This window comes from Plectropomus leopardus, chromosome 14, assembly GCF_026936395.1.
Source record: "Plectropomus leopardus strain MGB_pleo_1.0 chromosome 14, ASM2693639v1, whole genome shotgun sequence".
Lineage (NCBI taxonomy): Eukaryota > Metazoa > Chordata > Actinopteri > Perciformes > Serranidae > Plectropomus > Plectropomus leopardus.
This window is the reverse complement of record NC_142189.1, coordinates 13,615,008-13,628,276: the sequence shown is the minus strand read 5'-3', so window position 1 is coordinate 13,628,276 and position 13,269 is coordinate 13,615,008. Positions and strand designations below refer to the sequence as shown.

The 13,269-nt window shown below is 39.7% G+C and overlaps 2 long non-coding RNA genes across 2 annotated transcripts in view; one reads left to right on the top strand and one right to left on the bottom strand.

Moving 5' to 3' along the window:
- LOC148187441 (uncharacterized) overlaps window positions 1-3,368 on the top strand; it is a 118,698-nt gene extending 115,330 nt beyond the window's left edge. Inside the window, exon 3 of the long non-coding RNA XR_015778757.1 lies at window positions 3,288-3,368. This is a non-coding gene — a long non-coding RNA (uncharacterized LOC148187441). The remainder of the gene's footprint in view (window positions 1-3,287) is intronic.
- A 4,660-nt stretch (window positions 3,369-8,028) lies between these two features.
- On the bottom strand, window positions 8,029-13,203 carry LOC148187440 (uncharacterized). Its single transcript, XR_015778590.1, has 2 exons — window positions 12,476-13,203; window positions 8,029-8,424 (listed from the first exon to the last, which is right to left on the bottom strand). It is a non-coding gene; the product is annotated as an uncharacterized LOC148187440 (long non-coding RNA).
- Between the last annotated feature and the right edge of the window lie 66 nt (window positions 13,204-13,269).

The following is a 13,269-nucleotide window of genomic DNA, read 5'->3' as shown; positions in this document are numbered from 1 at the left end:
ATTAATTTAGTGAATTAGTGTAAGATGAAGATTGTAAAAACTGATAGTGACAAACAAAATGGCATTTTAAGCTCATTTGGATATTTTTTGGCCAAAATGTACCTTAGGTCATAGTTTCCTTCTCACCTTATGCTTTTATGTACACAGGCTCATAATGTAGCTAATGACTACTTTAAAAAAAAAAGAACAGATATTTTCAAGTGCACTTTTAAATGTATGTGTTGACATTTAAACCAGGACACTATCATGGCCATCTAAAATGTGAAATTAGTGTTATTTTTATTGTCTATGGAGATAATGATTTTAAAATGAAGTTTATTGAATAAATTGAATTGTGTTTAACTTAAGGTTGAATTATTCCCAGATTTAAACTTCAACCATCAAATCTGATTTCTATTTTCTTTAAATATTTCATTTAATTTCTTTTTACCATAGCCTTCTTAAAACTGTTGCTTTGCATGTAGTTATGATTGCACAGGAAAAACTCAAAAACTTTATGAAACCTCCAAAATCATGCTGCAAATGCATGCCATTTTATCTTGTAATAACAGCTCAACCCACACAGCAACTTCTACATGGTTTATGCCGGCATATCACAACTTTAAGGAATGTAAAATCAGGATGAAATGTTACCGCTATGATCTCATTCAGTGTTGAGTTGTGGTGAAATCCTCAGCAGCATCTCCAGTTTATCCCTGTCCCTGTGGGATGTCAGCCTCTCAGAGGAAGAGGGGGCCATCTTTGAGGAGGTGGCGTCACACAGCTGCCATAGCCCAGCAAAGCTCCTCGAGGAAAGACATGTTGTCAGTGCGCATTAATCATCGGGCCCACCATCGGAAACAGATTCCCCTCATAAGCAATTTCACTCATTAGAGTTACGGTGCTGATTTGCTGATTGGAGTTGCGCTGAGGCTACTGCACTGTGAGGGAAAGAGAGGAGAGCGGGAGGGGAGGAGGGAGGAGAGGGGGAGAGAGGGTCTGACACTTTTACAGTGATGTGAAAGCTGAGATGTTGATTAATGTGCATTGTTCCTGTCACATAAACTGAATAAATAAATATCAAACAAAAGCAGAGGGAGAGACTCATTTACAAACCAGGAAATGAAAGTTCCATTTAGTTAGGGAGTAAGACGGACTGGGATGACAGTCTGTAGACACGACTGTAAACAAGAAATCACCACAGTGTGAGTCAAGGCCGTGTGCCCACATGCACGAAGCACCTGGCGTGGCTGTTTCAAGCATTCCTTAAACGGACTCGGTTCAATTCTTGTGGCATAGACAAAACATTACGAGGAGAGCACCACTGCCCCGCCAGCTCCTCTGAAGTCCACCACCGTGATAAGTGGCCTTCCTGGTAAGCATAACATCTCGCAATCAGCTCTTGAAAGCCCCTCGAGCTGTGATTGGTTTCAAAACAATCTCGCAGCGTACAATTCAAGCAGGGCATAAAAATAAATACCTTTTTGCAGATTTTAAAACCCATCTTACATGCTGCAAGTGATGCATAGTGATAACAGAATATTCCACAACATCCCCGTCGAGGTCATATTTAGGATAGACTATTTATATTAATCTTCTCATCCCATTCACAAACACCCTTGTTTACATAAATAAACAATATTCTGTTTGCTGCCATGGAAACGGAGTTTACACAGGCCGCAAAAATCGCCATTTAATGGAGTAAGATGTTTACATGCCTGAGAATGCTGGCTAATAATGGCATATCTCAGCTGTCATACTCGGGTTTCTCATAACTGGGATGTGTGTTTATCCAGGCTGTTGGAAGTGGAAGATGGTGTTTACAAGTTGCAACTCTTAAACCCAACACTTGTGTACGCCGAGTAATTTCAGAATATTAATGTGAACGGTGCTCCTATGATAATCCACTGGCAGTAATAGATACAGATTTTTTTTAAAAACAAAGTTGTTGATCATTATTTCGTATTATATTTCAATTTCTACACTTCCTGACATGGAATCTGAGCAGCTATGTGTGCAGTATCAGAACTTTGTGAACAGACTGAATCCATTGTTAAACAGTGCTAACTTGTGTGCCATGTTTTGGTTTGATCCTATCCATTACATCCTCTCACTGTGACCCCCCTCCCCCTTGAACAGTCATTAGATCATTACTCCATTTTAGGGAGCTGCAAACATCCGAGGCCGTCTGAACTTTCCCTGTGGAGTGGGGCCAACAACCACATGACTTAATAAATGGTGACAAACATACGCCAGCACTTGCATCACCAAGATTACATGCTAACACAGACATGGCACAAGTTCAACCAAACAAATGGTCACTCCTGGTTTTGTGCGTTTTATACATATGTGCTGTCATGCTTGCATCATTTTTGCACTTTGATCACTTTCAAATGATCCTTGCCATGTGATTTTTCTCTGTGTACACCATACCCAGCATGCGCTAATTAGGCGAGGGCTTTTTTTGTCAGGTGAACGATGGCTACCGATACACCCCTCTGTCATTTTCTTCAAGAGAAAATGCACTCGTGCAGTAATTCCTCTGTCTGCTTCCCTCAGCTCCTTTTTTCTCCCTGCTTTTGCAGATTCCATCGTCCGCCCGGGCGGCCCGGGAGAAGTCGTTTTACAGTTCAATCAGGAATTCTAATAAACTGACCTGTGCTTTAATGACTAATTCATTGTCTCCTTTACTACCTTCATGGGTATAAAGCGGATTAATGACTTGAGCAAGGTTAAAAACAGTACCACTGTGCTTTTCCTTCATCCATTATCAATCATCCTTTAGATTCTTAGGAGAGGAACGGAAATTGAAGGAAAATTAGTAATCCTTTTGATGGATGATAGCATAGGTAGGAGTGTATGCGTAAGATATAAGTGTGGCTATAGCATTAAATGGAAATCGCCTTGATAAGTAGCATCGCATGAGGAGCTTGCATTTTAAGACATGCCACATATATGGTACAAACTGTAATGCTGTATGACAGGAGCATTATCATTTGGCGACAACAAAGCCGCCACAGATTTAGACAACCTGAAAGAGTCCGATTTTTGATGATCCTCTCAGCAGTGGACTCATAAATACCTGTAATCAAAATGGGCCCAGAGACATAATCTCATATATTGCAGCACATGTTTTTTACAGTGTGTTTACAACAAAGAGCTTTTAGGAAAAAAAAAACTCAGAGGAAAAATTGGAAAAACTCCACAACAGTTTAGAGAATAGAGGTTACGAATTTCTCGTGAGTTGTTAAACTTCTTTGACAGTTTCTTTACTTTTCCTCACACTGTACTTCTTTCTTGTTGTTCAGAAATCCCATGGAAGAGGAGAGGAACGGAAAAAAACCAAAGGGGAGGCAAAGGGGAACGTCGAAGGAAGAGGGAAAAGCAGGTATGAGGCTGCCTCTCTTTGTTTACCATCCTATATTCCCATCATACGTGCGCACGCCTCGGCTGCATCTCTGGGCTCTTCCCATTCTTGGCCCAGTCATTTCTGACAATGTTAATGATTTAGTGGAGAGCCCTCCACAACGGATGATTTGTGACATGTAGGAAGGCTGGAAACGGGGGAGGACTAGGCAGGTTTCTGTGGGGAGTGTTTGGGATCCAGGGATGCCTTGAAGATAGTGATTCATTATATTTAAGACAAGTGTGACATCCTACTTCAAGGAAGCAGCACACATATGTATGGAGGGGGGAGATTTTTTTTTTTTTTTCGGGTGGCCAAAGTGGGGAGGGGTAGGTAAGTACAAAGGAATGCCGCAGTGTTTTTTGAGATGACATAGGAATAGGAGGCAGGCATATGGAGACGGCAGACTGGAAAATAATGGGTAATGGAGGAATTTAGCCTCGGGCTATATGCCTGCTTTGCCTACTTCTGTATAACTAGTATATTTATAATTCAAATACATACCTTTAATAATTAACAACCAGTGAATATTAAAGGAGAATGCTGGATATCTTTCCTACAGATGGAGTCAGGTGAAAAATAGGATTAAATTTCAAATTTGACAACAACACAGAACAAAGGACTGAGGCGCAAAAACAAAAAGTTGGCTGCCCAATTTTTTATCCCTGGCTCATGCAGTAAACAAAAAGCAGGCTCGTATGAATGTGACATTTATTTTTTAGATGTTTATGTCCTTGCAATAAAGAAATAATGTCACTGACTTTTAAAAGCTGGTTAAATATTTGTTTTTCATACATTAAGTTCAAATTAAAAGACACTCTGCTTTTACAGTAGGTTTATTGTTTTTTCTTGTTAGTGATTCATTCTCTAAGTCAGCTGAGGGCAACTCCCTGGAAACTTGAGAGTGCAGTTACATGAGCAAATGTCTCACTGATTTTCTTGGCACGTCTTATTCAGGTTTTGATTGTTGGAGTCAGAACTTTTGCTCTTTTGCCCAGCATTAGTGTTGACACCCTTTTTGTCTAGCCAAACTGTTAAACTGCTGTGACACTGACTATGACATTCATGTGACTGAGTGATAATGATCAACTCTACTAAACACACCCTTCTCTACACAAAATTATGTAATTTCAGACACATTTAGGCCGCGGCCATTCGGAAACAAGAACCAGACACATTGAAATTCAGTGTATTTATGCAGAGTGTGCCTTTTAAACTAAAATATCCCAAAGGACAGTGTGTTTTGTAGTCTGTACACAAGTGGCACAGAAAAGCTCTCATAGACTGTGTCAAGCAATGTTATGCAAACACCAGAGTTCAACAAAAACCAACACATTTGCATATTCTGTATCTGAAACATGCTCCGCTTTTTGTGCAGGCCTCATTTCTATCTCTACGCTTTGATGTAGCTCATACATATTGACGACCCGCCGAAGAAACCTAACTAAAGCATGAGCTCAATTTGTGCATCCCCCTTTAAAAAAATGGTGCATTAGTTTGTCCCATTTAGTATATTTCCAGGGTTAATTAGCAAGTGAGAGATTGGACAATTAGTTCATCCATGCTAATTGATTATAATATTACAACTCGGTGATGATAGGATGAACATAGACTCCTCGTTCCATATTCCTCCGAGGGATTCCATAATATATACAATGCTTCTGTGTAATGAGGGTTTTAAAAGACCAAATCAGCTAGGGAAATTGTTAATTCAATTCCACTCAGATGATACCGAGTTTTTCAGGGCACAAATGAATTGAATTGCGGGGATCTTACGGGATGGCAGTGTCCTTTTTGATTTCCACTCGTGTCAACACAGATCATGTAGATCACTGGTTCGTTTCTGTCAGTGACACAATAGGATGTGAACTCTCAAAGACCTGATTGTATCTAGGTCATTTTTTTGCACTTATAATTGAAAAGCCCGTTCTGCTTCATGTCTCCATATTTCAGAAATGCATGCCGCATTGGAGAGACATATATAAGAAAAAATAACATGTGTGCGTTTTTCCGTAGATGCAAAAGTGGCGTCGTTAATACGATACCACATCAGCACAACACTGTTAGTATCTATATAAAAACCACAAGTGTAGAATTACACTTTATTTAACTATTTGCTGCACCTCCCCTTATCTAACTTTAAACTCATAGGAGCACTTCTCTCCTAGGTTGTCAGATCATTTAACCATTACCATACCTTAACTTTTCTAACTTTACAGTTATGTAGGAGCACTTCTCTCCTAGGTTGTCAGATGTTTTAAGTATTCACTGTACTTCCCACTTATCAACTTTATACTTATGTAGGAGCACTTATCTCCTAGGTTGTCAGATAATTCAATTATTCACTGTACCTGAACCTTTCTAGCTTTATGGTCATGTAGGAGCAATTCTCTCCTAAGTTGTCAGATGTGTGGAGTATGAAGCTCAGGTATGGACCTCCAACCACCTCTCACTGGTGGCCCAACTCGAGTTCCATCATGCTGTGTCAGTCTGTCACGAGGCACAGCTGCAGGAATGAGTGCCGATGTAGTTCACCTGGAAAGTTATGCAGGAAGTGCTCAAACTCCCACTTCAAATGCGACAAATCAAAGGAGATTTTAGTTACAGCAGTCATGCCATTACTTTTGATATAGCAGAAAAAAATAGACTTATTGCTTTACTGTTATCAGTTTAATGTTGCCTTTTAGCTCAGGTGTTAATTATGTATATTCTCACACATTGCACATATTTGAGAATTATTACTCTTTATTCCTCAAAAGTCATCATTCTTAAGCACTTCCTTATATTTTCAACCTCACAGTGAGAACTGTTTTGTGAAAAATATCTCCAAATGTTCATCCTCAGGTGCAGCAAATAAAAAAAATAAGATTCATGTGTTAAATGCTGAAGTATTACACTTCTTTACTGTGCTTAATAATTAATAGCCCGTCCCATCGCCCTATGAATATTTACACGCAAAGTGTCCCTGGGAGCCTTCCATATGCCAGAGGGAGGGAAGTCTGTGTGTTTATAGCATTAAACACTCAAACATCGTCACCAGCCTTATTTCGCCTCCAACCATGAAAAACAGTCACTAAAGCATTGCGAGCATTTTATTTGTTGTTGCACAATGTAACCTATTCAACTTCCATTTAGACGTGGCAAGTCAAATTACAGGTACTCTCTCTGTGCTCAACTGAAATCCCAGGACGCCGCTTGTCTTGTTGGAACGTGAGGGGAGCAGAAATGAGGTTTCGTATACAAGGGGTTGTTTCCACAGCGATGACATTGCTCATTGAGATCACCTTCCACTTACTGTGTCAAAGTGTCAAAGGTCTTGTTGTCAGCCGTGCTCGAATCAAGGCACCAGCAGGAGAAATTACACAGTATATTAAATTATGTTATGAGAGAGAAGGGGTGCACGCTGATTTAAAAAGTTAATTTGAGCCAACTCTCGGCAAGAAAATAAAATAGAAACTCTGCAAATTCTGAATGATTGCTGCGGTTATCTGAGCCAATCACGCTGAGGACTTTGGACTTTTGAGCTGCCAGACATTAACACAGCGTTCAGCTCTAATCTTGGCGTCTATAGCTTCTTTTTATTCCTCCCTTTGTATCTGATCCACAAATATAGAATAAATGCTGTAACAGAAGTTTGGTAACAATGCATGACCTGTCTGCTTATGACAGCTTCAGCGCACAATCAGAACCTCCGAGCACGTCTGCATATCAGGAAGGTCCAGGAAAACAGCAAAATCCCTCTTGTTAAAGTTGCACTGCAGCCACTATAAAGGATACCACGAGCTAATAACGGACAAGTAGGATATGTAATACAAATAAATCTGCTGTTACTGGTGAACCTGGGCATGTTTGGCTCTGTTGCTTCCATTGGTGATATTTATCCAGGAAGGGAAGGCTGAGTGTTGTTGTTGCCTCCCTGCAGGTCCCCGAGCTCTCAGATCTCCTCTCTGTCTCCTGTGTGGATAAGTAGTGGCTGCAAAGGCAATGCCGGTCTTTGATATTTCACTCCTCATTTGAATCAGTGGTCGCTTTATTTGACAATGCCAGGTAATTACCTGGGTACCTTGCTTGATCATGTGAACTCCTGCAGAAGCAGAGGGGAGGGAGGGAGGGGAGGAAAGGAGGGGAGGGAGGGAGAGAGCTGGGCTGTGGGTATGGGAGAGAAGATGGAAATGGGAACAGTAAAAAAAACCAAAAAAAAAACCAAGCGGGACAAAACAAAACAAACAAACTATCTGCATTTGTTTACTTGCATTGTTTTCTGCAAGTATGAGTGGAGTCATGAGGAAGAGTGTGTTGTGTTAAGCAAGTTGTGTGTGTGTTTTTGAGGCTTCAGTAGTGGTGTTTTCTGCTGGGACTGCCCCATGCTGTGAAGGGAGACCAAACATAGTTGGGTTACTACTTAAATGCATTAACAAGAGAGAAGTGCAAGTTTATTATAACTCAAATAACCACTTTATGTCTCTTGGGTTCAGTCATTTGATTAGATTATAGTGTGTGTGTGTGTGTGTGTGTGTGTGTGTGTGTGTGTGTGTGTGTGTGTGTGTGTGTGTGTGTGTGATATTCAGTGAAACCTTTTTCTTATGAGCTTGGTTGTGTTTCACATGAGTACACATTTTGAAAAAGAGAAGAGAAAAGCGAAAGACAGTTTAAAATGTCTTTAATGCTGTTACATTAAATCATCACAAAATTACAAAAATTACATTATTTTTTGTCACAACATGCACATCATTTTTTCAACTTTTTTGTTTGAAACAACTAGAAGAAAAAAATAAGAGTGATTTTCTTCATTTATAAATAAAAAAATGCGTATTTTTAATGGGATTTGGCTCAGTATTTCAAATAGCTGGATATGGAACCTTGTCAATGATGTTTATTGAATAGGAGAGCAGTGTTTACTCTGTTGTGTGACTAGAATATCAAAATCCGTCACTCCATGTGAATGCAGCTGCGTTCAGGCTGACTGACTGAGCTCTCCTTGGAGGAAACCAGGAGACAACGTGGCCCTGAAGTTTAACTGAAACACTGTGGCAGCATTTCTTAAAGGAAAAAAAACACACAATAAATCTCTCGTGTACTCAAATATTAAATAAAATTGATTTTAGCTTTTTCTCTAAAAAGCCATTTTTAAATCACAAAAATAACTAAGCAGCTGTTTTAATTGTCCCCTTGTAAAGGACGTGTAATTAACTAAGGCTATAAATAAGGGAGAATGACGCAAATCACAGAAGACAGGCTAAAAATATCCAACTTTTCACAAAGACGTCTCTTTTTCCTCACCTTTTAATTAATTATATGAATAAAGCAGCGTCCATTTGTGCAGATAGGTTTCGCCTGCTATCTTCGGCCTGAGTTGGGAAAGGATATGCAAATTCTTTACAGCCTTGTTGAATGTCCCTGACACTCCCCGCGTTTGGACGCTGCATGCATTATTTCGGACGTGCACAAGTTTTAACAGTTTTTTTTTTTTTTTTTGCTTGCACTCGGAGGCTTTAACAATTTTATAATCATATTGGAACCATGAAAACATTTCCCCCGCTTCCGCTCCGGACAAACAACACAAGAGTGGAATTTGTATTCATTTCAAAGTGGAGAGGGGGAATTAAGACAATTTAATAAAGGCTTAAAGCGCTGGGGTTGTCTGTGCAGCGCCTAAAGCCATATTTCCTCTGATCAGCGGAGGAGGGCGACTTTATTGGACATGTTTCTATTTCCAAATCCGCATAACAGCCAACGATGCATGCATTTCCTATAATGTAGATAAGGGAGAGAGGGTTTGATATGTAATAAAAGGTGGGTCTGTGCTGCCTGTTTAAGCCCCTTAAGCCTGATAAATGATGAGCGACAGAGGCACAGCAAGAGGGTCACCGCTATTAACTCCTCGGTTTCCCGGCCTCCACTTAAACTTCTCTCAATTACATCTGGTAATGTGGCTGGATACGGGCCTTATAGGCTTCGACCTGTTCAATCTAACTGAAATAAAAAGGGGAAAAAAATCATACTCAAATCTGCTCACGCGCCTTTGTGGATGTGGGTATAGGCTGTCCCTAAAGCCACGTGTTAAGGGGGAAACACAGGGATTATAGTGTGTGGCGTTACTAACATGCACACCAGGTATTCTGGGACAAACACCCAATGCAAGCTCATTAAATCAGCATTTGGTGTATCCGCACAGGCGTTAACGACGGGCTCTAATCTCGGCGGTGACCTGTTCAAACTGTGTCACAGCCGAGCAGAGCTGAGGCTGCACAGAGGCTGCACACATGCCACAGAGCTGCGAGTTCCACACAAATATATTTATTTTTGCATTTTAGACAAATCCTCTTTGCTTTAAAAATTCGTTTAAAAAAAACGCGCTGTGTTTTTACATCTTTAAGAATTTAACGCCATAGAAAAGATTTTTTTTCTCTTACTTTGATATTTTCCTAATGTGTTTATTACTTTTACGCGCTGTTTTCCCAATAAAAACAATACTTATTTTAATGTTGTTTTTTTCTTTCAATATTTTTAGGCTTCACTTTGGGATGGTTTAACTCTTGCAGGTCTCATTCTTTATTCTAACGAGAAATAACGCGTATATTAGCAGAAAATGAAGATTGTATTAATATTAAAATATAGAAGCGTCATTGTTTGTTGGTTTAGATAAAAGGTTGCGTATTAAATACTGATTTATCTATTTCGGATTAATATATAAATATGGAAGTACAACTTTCATTCAAAATTAATTTGAAAATCACATCAGTTCAAAAGTTGAAAAATAATTTTTGCAGACTTAATTAGAGACAAACTAGGACTACTAAAGGCCACATTTTTCCATTTTGTGACACACAGTCAGAGTCTTGTAACAGCTTCAGCTGTGACGGTATAAACTGTTAAAACTGAATTTATGGTCAAAATATCGCCAGCAAATAAATTAAGAATTAGAAAAAAAATGCACGATTTGGACACTAAAACAAAATCTGCATTTTATAATATTCATATTTTAGATTTACGTTGATGTGTTGTCAGAAAATAATAATTTGATTGCAGTCGCTTTGGTTTTAATTTTAAAATATAATTTTGTTGATATTTGTGTGTAGTTTTTGTGTAAATTTATTCCTTTTTTTCTTTTAATTTTGTGGGCCTTCTCGTTTGTTGCAACGCTCTCGACACCTCGGCAACGGCTGCGGCCGCCAGGTGTCGCTAGAGGGCCGCATAATTGCTAGTGAGTCTATAAAGGGAAAGCCACAGTTACATTTCGTGTGTGTGTGTGTCTCTCCCCCTCCTCCCTTTACTAACCCTCTGACACCAGACTCTGAGAATCGGTGGAGGGGAAAATGAGGCTTTGGAGCTGAAGAATTTACAGTTAGTCGCGAAACTTTTACAAGTATTTGAGTTGCTCACTCCACTTTCTGAAACCCTATAGTCACATTTCACTCCGGGGGTCAAAAAGAGTTCAGATTCAGATGACTGAGGTAATGCTTTCTGAGATAGAGGGAACACGGAGGAGCCAAATTGTTATAAACAAATCATAAATAAAATTATATTTACAAAACAAAAACAAAAACGTTCGAAAATGAAGAAAATTTAGTTTGTGGAGATGATTAAAGGAGTCTTGTTTACAGCAGGAATAATGCAAAGCGAAATTTAATAAACTTTATGCAAAAGTAAACTTTAAAGTTAAATTACGCACCAGCAGCTGCATTTGTTTAATTTTAAAACTATTGCCAAAAAAAAGCAAAAATGGGCATGCAGCAAGGTTTTTACTTCCCGAGCCTCTCCAGTAGTCAGTCTATGATCCAGTCTTATCTCATCGCCTCTATACATTAGCTCCTCTCATTTACATAATCTCAAATACTGAAGAGGGCCAAAGAAGAACAAAGTTACAAACAAGATTAGGGCGATTTTATTTGTTCCTGCCGTTGAGCGCCAATTGTTTCTCCAGGAGTGTTTAAGGTCACTAAGAGGATTTGAAGCTCGTTTCATATCAGTGATCTTTTTGAGGGAATTAAATCAACAATGCGTTTTTTCTCTCCATATTTAGCAACAGGCTTGTGTGTGAGAGCCCTGCAGGGATAGAGGAGGGAGAGAGGAGAGGATTGGAAGTCCTGCAAAGAATAAACAGAAGAGTTGGTGCGGTGGCATGCAGGCGGGTCCTGGTTGCACCTTTAGGATGTGACATGCAGTGGATCTTTAGCCTGCTGATTGTCCCAGTAGTGTTTTCCTTGAAATGGATCCTCTCTCCCCCCTCTAATGAATCCAAACGCAGCTGGCCATGTCCCACACGGACACCGAGAGCTTTAACCCTAAACTGACCTCAATTTGACACCACCAGATGAAATTTTACCGCCTGTTAATGCCATCCACTGATTTTTTTTTTTTTCGTAAGATGTGTGCGCACCTGAAAAAGAGTCACTGAGAAATCTAAAACTGCTTAAAATTGTCTGTAATAGGTGTCCTAGTGGAATTATCTGGCTTGTAAACGCGCTCAGGTTGTAAGCAGGGGAGTTTAAGTTGGCACAGGTCTTGTTTATGAGGGGAAAATTAATTTTAATTACCTATTGAGTGAATGATGATTAAAATAAAATTAGAAAATTAAACACCGACTTGTGTAATGTCGCGTCAGAAGACTGTTATTAAGCGAAATTAACCCATTTCGCAAGCCCTAAATGTCGTTAATGATGATGCGTCGTGTTTATGGCTCCCATTAATTACTCAAATAAATAGTTCACAAAAGGAAGGAGTTTAAAAAAAATCCGCGTCGTTAGATTAGAGGTAGTCGTTGCTGGGAAGTTTTATAGGGAAGGATGTGTTTCTGTGGAGCGGTGCATTGGACACGCGTAATTAGCCTCTGCTATTTTCACACGCTCTTCGGGTGTTTACATCACTCTCCTCGGGGGCAAATCACATATTTTCATAATAAATACGGAGAAAATGCGGCAAAAATGAAAGATTTGAAAGTATTTTTTAAAAATCGCTTTTAGTTTTTAGGATATTTTGCGCGGATTAAACAAACATATAAGAGTATTGTTATACTCAAAAACTTTCACTGCGCCGCGTAAGGAGGCGCGCTCACAAGAAAAGATACAGTATAAGCTTTATTCTACTCACCATGCTTGTCCAAAGGAGGAGGTTGAAAAAAAAGTCAAGCGTTAGAGCACAAATCAATGTGAACCATAGTATTTAGCTTATAAAAATATCAGTCTTCAATAGCAGCCGGACTGGTTGTGTTTACAGAGTGTAAAGAGAGACTTGGAGACGGTGAGTGCCTTGGCTCTCTCTGCGCACCGCTCTGCAGCTCCTTCCCGGGGTATTGCACGTTGAAATGTCCACACAGCCGTTTGTCAAACCCTGCAGTCCTACACTTCCCACCCCCCTTTATGCCAACAAACATAACTGTTGTCACGGTTTCATTTATTAAATCGTTTTTTTTTCTTCTTAAAAAAACTGCTGTTTCTATAATCGACCCTCAACTCTGTTTTTGTTTGTTGGGAGAGTTTATTGACCCTCCACCGGTAGCCGCAGCCCATCTTTCCCCTGAGCGTGTGTCTACCTTAATCCTAACCTGTGAATAATTAATTTCCACCATCAAAAAAAAAAAAAAAATGTCACGGAGCCATAAATGGAGCCTTTATGTGAGAGTCTATCAATACAGCCATGATGCCATATTAGCATTGATGGAATATTAAAAGTGGGGATAGATAGAAAGATAGATAGATGGCCTGCTTTCTGTTTTGTGCGTAAAAGTGCTCAGGCTCCAAAAAGGGCTCCACTGCAATCGATGGCCGGAGCTCCTCCTCTAAACTTCAATCTCCTCACATGATTGATGATCTCGGGGAGCTTTGATAATTGACTACTCTGAGGTAAAGGCACGGATTTCTATCAAGAGACGCGATTGGACGAAA